The sequence below is a fragment of the Triticum urartu genome, chromosome 1A, assembly GCF_056163025.1.
Source record: "Triticum urartu cultivar PI428250 chromosome 1A, HENAU_Tu73, whole genome shotgun sequence".
NCBI classification, from domain to species: Eukaryota; Viridiplantae; Streptophyta; class Magnoliopsida; order Poales; family Poaceae; genus Triticum; species Triticum urartu.
Window position 1 is genome coordinate 345,312,812 of NC_141873.1, and position 7,959 is coordinate 345,320,770.

Here is a 7,959-nt window from a genome sequence, read left to right on the forward strand (position 1 = left end):
CAGAACCATTCCTGGCCTACCTAACTAGACTGGAACTTCCGGAGGACCAAAATGAGGCACGCTGCATAGTGCGGCGATCCAAGGCCTACAGGGTCCATGAGGGAGAATTATACAAAAAAAGCACTACTGGAGTCCTTCAAAGATGCATCTCCGAAGAGGAAGGGCGGAACCTTTTGGCAGAAATTCACGCCGGACTCGGCGGTCACCACACCGCAGCCCGGGCTCTTGTAAGAAAGGCCTTTCGTACAGGATTCTATTGACCAATGGCCCGGGCAGATGCACAGGACTTGGTCCAACGTTGCGCCGGTTGCCAGCTCTTTGCAAATCAAAGCCACATGCCACCCACCGCCCTCCAAACAATCCCCATTACGTGGCCCTTCGCGGTCTGGGGGCTTGACATGGTTGGACCCCTTAAAGGGGGCACCCACAAGAAAAAATACTTACTGGTCATGGTGGATAAATTCACCAAGTGGATAGAGGCCAAACCTGTTAAAACAACCGAATCCGGACCGGTGGTAGACTTCATATCCGGGGTCGTACACCGTTATGGCGTCCCCCACAGCATCATCACTAACAACGGCACGAACTTCTCGGTCGATGAGGTAAAACTCTGGTGCAGCAAAATGCGCATCAAGCTTGATTACGCTTCAGTCTATCACCCACAAACCAATGGCCAAGTTGAGCGAGCAAATGGTCTTATAATGAGCGGCATTAAACCCAGATTAGTGCGTTCCTTAACGGAGCCTAACACACACTGGGTAGAGGAGCTCGACTCCGTACTCTGGGGGCTGCGGACCATGCTGAATCTTAGTACCGGATATACACCCTTCTTTATGGTGTACGACGCAGAGGCAGTCTTTCCCTATGACATAATTCATGACTCACCTCGAGTGCACATGTACGAAGAAAGAGAAGCCAAGCTTGATCGGCAGTACAGTCTGGACACCCTGGAGGAGGAGCGCGATGTAGCAAAAGCATGTTCCGCATTTTATCAGCAACAGGCTCGCAGATACCAAAGCAAAGAAGTACGGGCTAAAACTTATAACATTGGCAAACTAGTTCTACGCCTGCCGGATAAGAAAAAGAACAAGCTCGAGCCCAAATGGGAAGGTCCCTTCATTATTGACCAAGTTCTGACCGGTGGAGCATACCGACTGCGGGATGCATCGACTAATCAACTCAAGCCGAACCCATGGAACGTGGCCAGGCCCCGAAGATTCTACACCTAGCGTCGGACTCTATGTTCGTCCCCTTCCTTTGTCCATTTTTTGCATATACATTATCTGTCTTGTTTTTCTTTATTTCTTTTATTCTTTCTCTAGGCCTTCAAGGGCCAACTTGTGCCTTGCTTGCACATTATAGATGCGCCAAGCGCGCTCATCATACCTGGGGGCTTCTTTTACAGAAGCTTAATTATTTATCTGGGCCTCATGCCCCGCACATGTGTTATACTTCCGCATGTACCTTTTTTCGCCATTATATGCATCGATATGACTTAAGTTTTGGCCAAGCTGGGTTGCCTGGCTCTTGTATTTATGCCCTACGTTCCCGTTAATTCGGCTAGGGCATAAGGGGAGCACCTCTGCGATTGTTACTGCCTTGTCAGCCGGATGTGTACCTTAGACTGGGTGAAGCCGAAAGCTAGCGTTCTTAAGGGAATATTCGGTCGGTGAACAAAAGATGATTTTTATTTATTTTCCATATATGCCCCTAGATGTTTTTTCCTGCGTTTCTTATCGCAGTCCGGACATGCACCTTAGGGCATGCATACGCAGGGAAAGGAACCCTTAACGAAACTATTCTCCCTGGAAGATGTTTCTTACTACCCATGTAATATAACATAACTAGTTGGGCACTTGTCCGTTCAAGCACTAATGACCCCTACACCTGGTATCCACGCATACCCCGGTTCTTATATAACTGAGCGGGTATTCGGATACACTCTGGACTATCGGGTCCCGAGGTTGAAGCGAAAAGGTCCGCCGAGACAAATGATCTACAATCCGGCTAGAAGGCATTATACATGTCACATTAATTACATAGTCATGTAGACTGACTAAATTCCTCTTCTGTACCATCCAACAGGCGGTCTAGCCTACAATCCTATTGGGAATACTTTGCGGCTAATTCTACTTGCTCATAAACTAAGCTAACGGGGATCTCTTTTCCATCAGGCCCCACAGGTCCGACCTCGGCCATGTGATTTGGGTCAGCCTTGGTATACCGCGTCTTCACCATGGCCCAGGCTTCTCTGGCACCTTGATGGCAGGCTGATATCTTCCATAATCGGAAGCGCCGCCGTGCTCCCTTGAGCTTCTCCGTAAGATCTGCAACGCCTTCTGGCAGGGAGATGGATGGCCACAAGGCCTGGGAAACACCTTGCATCACCTGCCGAACTTGTTCGTGCAGATGTGAGAGCTCGGATAGAAGATCACCCGCAGACCCGGGCATTTCCTCCGTGGGACGACCCGTCAGCATACCTACAGACATAACGCTGTTAGTCGGCTTCTTCGCTGAATTCCTTCAAAAGGATTCGTTCAAGCACTTACTAAAAATGCCGCGCCGAAGCCGCTTATTCTCCTTCTCGGAGTCTGCAAGCTGGGCTTGAATGTCTTTTAGTTCCACGCTCAGCTTGATATAGGCGTCTTGGAGATTTTTTTTTCTCCCGCCTAACCTCAGTCAGCATGCATTTGCCAGCCTCTAGCTGTCGCACGACATGCTGGTCCTCCAGATTTTCTCCGGATTCATCTGCAACATCTATTGTTAGATCTGCAGCCACGCCGCACACTATATGGTAACCATCATTCTTTAAAGTAAATGTTACTAGTGGGAGACTTTTTCGGTTCCTTCAATGCGGCAGTAGCGGCCCGCAGTTGGGTCTTGCATTCCTCCAGCTCATGTGACAGCCTAGTATTCTTGTCTGTAAGAACCTGCACAATAAAGATGATCCTTAAATCAGTTCTGCTAACTATTTCAAGTCTCAAGGGCTACTGATACATATAAATCGTTAGATTTACTTACCCGTACATCCTTTACATACTAATCTGTGGCTCTGGCTAGACCATCTTGAGCAGCAAGGAGGTACGCCTCTCCGGAATTGAAGGCATCAAATGCCTCTGGTGAGAAACAAGCGTCACAGAGTACGGCCCGGTGGCGCCTATGATTCATGGCGCTTTCCACTTCTGAGTTTGTAGCGGATAATCTATCCGCATCCTCTGTAGGGGGATTATCCTGCGCCCGCCCCATATCGGCTTCCGCCTCTATGTCCGGTCCTGGCACCCGACTGGTGGAAGCGTGATTAGCAACATCGCCGGACATATTCCGGCACGTGTTTTTTCTGTTAAAGAAACTCGGGCGTCGTTACATTTCGAGAAAGACGACAACCACGGAGCGGGGTTTCTATTATATCTTTGCGCCAGCGTCTCCGTCCTGACCGCCTTTCTTTTTGGCTTGCCCGGCCTCGGTGCCTCTTGTTGGCAAGTTGCTGCGGGTTCGGCAGGGCGTCCCGAATTCCTTTCTTGTAAAAACGCCATATGTATATGGTAGGTGAAGTGTCTAACTGGGGATCCTAGTTTTTGGAGTTGGGATTTTTTGGTTTTCTTACGTGCGATGCAGGAAGCAGTCCGGGATAGTCGGCCGTAATGGCCACCATGGCATCATCGCAGCTTAACTGATAGAACTGCCGGTCTATCAGCTCCACGAATATAACCGGATCTTCTTCAAGTCCGGAGTCGAGGGCCCGGTCAGGGTCTTCTGGTTGTGGAGAAGGGCTGCTGACCTCCTTTATGGCTTTTCGCAGTTCCTGCCGCAAAGTGGCAAGGTGAATACTTATGACAAAGAATGCGGGAAAAATGGGAGTACGGAGATATAACTTACCCAGCTTGGAGGATTGTACATAGAGAATCCATCCCATGGCTTGATGCGGATGAACTCCTCTTCCTCTCCCTTGAACAATTCGGATAGAATTTTTGCTAAAGTGGCAGCATTGTGTGGACCCTTACGCCCGCAGCGGGTGGCATCATCCGCCCCGTTAAAACACCACAAGGGGTGCCACGATATTGAAGTGGTTGCACTCCCCGCATTATGCAAATAGACATAACTTTGATTACTATCAATCCTGATTGAGCCAGTGCTTTAATCCGGTTCATCAGGTAGAGGACTTCTCCATTGTCTTCCACCTAGGGGCTCCATGGGCGCCAACTTCGGTGTTTCTTCAGAGGAGCGTTGCTGAACTCAGGAAGACCCCGCCGAACAGGGTCCGGAAGGGGAACGTCCTCCATATAAAACCATTCCGAAGGCCAGTCTTCGGACGACTTCTTCGGGGTACCGGACAGGTATCCGGTACCGGCGATGCGCCATATTTCGGCTCCGCCCACTTGATAAAGTGACCCCCTCTGTGTGAGAGGGACGCGGCAAAATAGCCTTTTCCACAGCTCGAAGTGAGCCTCGCATCCCAGGAACAACTCGCAGAGCGCAACATAGCCGGCGATATGTAGAATGGAGGCAGGGTGAAATTGTGTAATTGGAGGCCGTAGAACTCCAGGAGCCCGCGGAGGAACAAATGAATTGGAAATCCGAGTCCCCTTAATAAATAAGGAACAAGGCAGACCCGCTCCCCCCATAGAGGGAATGGGAAAGCTCTCCGCTTGCTCCCCGCCATTGTAGGTGGCAAGCCCGGCTCAAACGGGCACCATGTATGCTAGAGGGAGAAATCCCTTAGTCTGCAGTTCGATTAATTGACTGTGTGGGACTGAACACCTCTCCCAATCACCGGGCTTAGGGCTACGGAGGCGGGAGGAGGAGCTGCGGAGGTCGGCCATGCTGGAATGGATCTTTTCGAAGCGTGCTCTGATGGATTCTCGCTGGGGGAGAATGGTATGGATCGGATCTGAGAATCCTCGTCCTTTTAATAGACAATTTATTCGTTTGGCTAGGGGGGCGAATGTAAAAACGCCCTGGCGCTCGTATTCATTCAACGTGTGGGAGATAGCCCTTATTGGGCACAGAAGCCAAGAGGTCCAAACATTTATGGGACCGGACACTGCTTTACAAACGTTCGAAATATGGAGAAGAACCCGCCTTGCAATGCCGAAGACAACACTGCGCGCCGGACTCATCGTCATTGAAGCCTGGTTCAGGGGCTACTGAGGGAGTCCTGGATTAGGGGGTATCCGGACTGCCGGACTATATCCTTTGGCCGGACTGTTGGACTATGAAGATACAAGATTGAAGACTTCGTCTCGTGTCCGGATAGGACTCTACTTGGCGTGGAAGGCAAGCTAGGCAATACAGATATGTATATCTCCTTCTTTGTAACTGACCTTGTGTAACCCTAGCCCCCTCCGGTGTCTATATAAACCGGAGGGTTTTAGTCCGTAGGACAACGTACAATCATACCATAGGCGAGCTTCTAGGGTTTAGCCTCTCTGATCTCGTGGTAGATCCACTCTTGTAATACTCATATCATCAAGAATAAATCAAGCAGGACATAGGGTTTTACCTCCATCAAGAGGGCTCGAACCTGGGTAAAACATCATGTCCCCTGCCTCCTGTTACCGTCCGCCTTAGACGCACAGTTCGGGAGCCCCTACCCGAGATCCGCCGGTTTTGACACCGACACTAGCATTCAAAGTTTTTTCTTTAAGCTTAGCAAATAATTTCTTAAGATCACTCCTATCATTGCAAGCAAGAAAATCTCTAGCAGTTTCTTCATCCATAACATAACCTTCAGGAACAACAGGTAATTCATATCTTGGGGGAGAATCTTCATCATCACTTTCATCAATATTATCAGTTTCAATAATTTCATTCTCCCTAGCCCTAGCAAGTTGTTCATCAAGAAATTCACCTAGTGGCACAGTATTATCAAGCATAGAAGTAATTTCATCATAAGTATCATGCACAGCAGAAGTGGCATCATCAATAACATGTGACATATCAGAATTAATAGCAGAAGCAGGTTTAGGTGTCGCAAGCTTACTCAAAACAGAAGGTGAATCAAGTGCGGAGCTAGATGGATGTTCCTTACCTCCCCTCGTAGTTGAGGGAAAAAACTTGGTTCTTTGATCTTTCAAGTTCTTCATAATGATAAGCACATATAAATCCCAAGTGACTCAAAGAATAGAGTTATGCTCCCCGGCAACGGCGCTAGAAAATGTTCTTGATAACCCATAAGTATAGGGGATCGCAACGGTTTTCGAGGGTGGAGTATTCAACCCAAATTTATTGATTCGACACAAGGAGAGCCAAAGAATATTCTTAAGTATTAGCAGCTGAGTTGTCAATTCAACCACACCTAAAAACTTAATATCTGCAGCAAAGTGTTTAGTAGAAAAGTAATATGATAGTAGTGGTAATGGTGGAAAAAGGTAATGGTAGCAAAAGTAATATTTTTGGGTTTTGTAGTGATTGTAATAGTAGCAACGGAAAAGTAAATAAGCAAAGAACAATATATGGAAAGCTCGTAGGCATTGGATCGGTGATGGAGAATTATGCCGGATGCGATTGATCATGTAACAGTCATAACCTAGGGTGACACAGAACTAGCTGCAATTCATCAATGTAATGTAGGCATGTATTCCGAATATAGTCATACGTGCTTATGGAAAGAACTTGCATGCCATCTTTTGTCCTACCCTCCTGTGGCAGCGGGGTCCTAATGGAAACTAAGGGATATTAAGGCCTCCTTTTAAGAGAGTACCGGACCAAAGCATTAACACATAGTGAATACATGAACTCCTCAAACTACGGTCATCACCGGTAAGTATCCCGATTTTTGTCACTTCGGGGTTAACCGATCATAACACATAATAGGTGACTATAGACTTGCAAGATAGGATCAAGAACTCTCATATATTGATGAAAACATAATAGGTTCAGATCTGAAATCATGGCACTCGGGCCCTAGTGACAAGCATTAAGCATAGAAAAGTCATAGCAACATCAATCTCAGAACATAGTGGATACTAGGGACCAAACCCTAACAAAACTAACTCGATTACATGATAAATCTCATCCAACCCATCACCGTCAAGCAAGCCTACGATGGAATTACTCACGCACGGCGGTGAGCATCATGAAATTCGTGATGGAGGAAGGTTCATGATGACGATGGCGACGGATTCCCCTCTCCGGAGCCCCGAATGGACTCCAGATCAGCCTTCCCGAGAGAGTTTAGGGCTTGGCAGTAGCTCTGTATCGTAAAATGGGATGAATCCTTCTCTCTCATTTTTTTCTCCCCAGAAGTGAATATATGGAGTCAGGGTTGAGGTCGGTGGAGCATCAGGGGGCCCACGAGGCAAGGGGCGCGCCCAGGGGGGCAGGCGCTCCCCCCACCCTAGTGGACAGGTGGAGGCCCCCTGACGTGGATTCTTCTTCCAGTATTTTTTATATATTCCAAAATAACTCTCCATTGATTTTCAGGTCATTCCGATAACTTTTATTTCTACACAAAAATAACACCATGGCAATTCTGCTGAAAACAGCACCAGTCCAGGTTAGTTCCATTCAAATCATGCAAGTTAGAGTCCAAAACAAGGGCAAAAGTGTTTGGAAAAGTAGATATGACGGAGATGTATCACACTTGTCCTTGCCAAGATGATAAGAGTGAAGTATGTTGGCGGAGTCACCCTCAAGAACTCTCTAGTTCTTCTTCTTAGGGATCCACACCATCTTGATGGGGATCCTTGGAGTTGTAGTCATACTTGATGTAGTCTTGGGGACCCACTTGACCAAGGCCTTAGGTGCTTCTTCAAATGCATCAATCTCCTCTTGAAGCTTGTCCTTGCCTTTTACCTTGTGGTCTTGTAGTGGAAGATCATCTTGAGCTTGTGTTCCTTGGAAAGAAGTAGGATCATACTTCTTTTGTTGAGGAACAAACTTCGTCCTGGGGTATTGATCTTATTCCCACTCAACTCCATTGGCATTGAACTTTCATTCAAAACCAACACCTTGATTCTT